Here is a 1,860-nt window from a genome sequence, read left to right as displayed (position 1 = left end):
AAATAAAAAAAAAATAAAATGAAACTTCATTTGGTTGTTTTATTTTCTTTAAATTGATTATCAGAAGCAGAATTTCTTTATTTCTAATTAAATTCAGCAATGTAAATTAAGCATACTGTCACAAACTAATTTATCTTAACTAGTAAGTAAAATCTCCATAGTTAAAAACAATAGCAGTTTCTTCTTCTATGGTTATATATTGCCCCTTTGTTTTAGTTATCTATTTTACAAATTTAGGCAGATTCTCATGGGTGGCAAAAGAGTGGTAGATAGCACCGTTTAATGCATCCTCATAAAAAGCAAATACATATTATGTTGTATTAGGGACCACAAATGAGCTTGGTTTTATTTCATGTTTTGTGTGCATAACTTCCATAATCTTATATTCCTTTAATTATTTTTGTGCATTTTGGTTACTTATTGATTAAACATATTCTACATTAATTTTATTTTGTTTGATTTTGATATATTTACTATTGCTTTTAATTGAATTTAATAGTAGATTTTATTGCTAAACATGTGATTTAAATCCAGGAGTAATTAGACCGTATTTCATATGCGCCACTTTTTAAAATGTAAATTCTACAGGGAAAATATAACAGTAATTGGTAATTGTACCATTTAGAATATTATAATTTTGTATTAGCAGGTAAAGCAATGAGGATATAGATGCTTTGACAACTAATCCGCAGAGAAATAAGAGGTTTTTTTTCTTCTGCTTGTGCAAAGCAAATTAGAGAAACAATCAATATTTCTTTTCCAGAAGCATTTGCTCTCTGCCCCAGATTTATGTTGGAATGTTCATTTGGTTTGTATCATTCTCAAGAGATGTGGCTTAATATAATTACTTGGATAACAGTCTTAGAAAACTAATGACAATTGTTTGATTTTCCCAAATAACCACTTCCTAACGATTATTATTGAATCTTGCAGTGTTAAAATGACATATTCAGTTTTAGATGAGCATTTACAAATTATTTCAGCTATTCTGCTACTTGCTATAAAATAAATGTCATTTTTTTTTTTTTTTACCTATCTTAGATGTTAAGAAGCGGTCAATTGTTTTAATATAAATGTTGCATTGTTCACCTAGGCTTCACACAGGGATGAACAACAATTAGAAGCTACTAGATGAATTCTATGCATGTTATTTGCAGTAAGTAGACATTAAAGTACAGACCTTTTTTTTAGATTGGATTGTCTCTTGATATAATTTAATTCATAGTGACTACTAATACTGAGGATTATAAAAAGTTTTGTCTTCCATGTAAACATGTATTGATACTTTTCCAGATTTTTCCATATTAAGTTCTCATTAATCATTGTATATTCCAGCAGCATATCAAAAAATTAATAATTTATTTAGAACTTAGTAGAGCTACACTATGTAGAGTGAAAAACAAAACAACACCTTACCCCAATTCACAAATAAGTGTACAATATTATATTGGCACATTTCTAATTTTGCAATAAAAAAGGATTACAGTTCAATTCTTACTTGACTACTTTGTTCTGTGCATGAGCAAATCCAAAGATCTCTATAGCTTATTATCCATAAGGTGGGTAAAAGAGATGTAGCATTAAAACAATAAAAATAGTGCCTGAGGCTGGGCACAGTGGCTCACCCCTGTAATCCCTGCACTTTGGGAGGCTGAGGCAGGTGGATTGCTTAAGCCCAAGAGTTCGAGACCAGCCTGGGCAACATGGCAAAGCCCTATCTCTACAAAAAATAAAAAAATTAGCCTGGTCTGCTGGTGCAGCCTGTCTCAGCTACCCGAGAGGCTGAAGAGGGAGGATCACTTGAGCCCAGGAGGTCGAGGCTACAAAGAGCAGTGATCATGCCACTGCACTCTTGCCTGG

The sequence above is a fragment of the Rhinopithecus bieti genome, unplaced genomic scaffold, assembly GCF_001698545.2.
Source record: "Rhinopithecus bieti isolate Rb0 unplaced genomic scaffold, ASM169854v2 scaffold_11966, whole genome shotgun sequence".
NCBI classification, from domain to species: Eukaryota; Metazoa; Chordata; class Mammalia; order Primates; family Cercopithecidae; genus Rhinopithecus; species Rhinopithecus bieti.
This window is presented reverse-complemented; position numbering follows the sequence as displayed.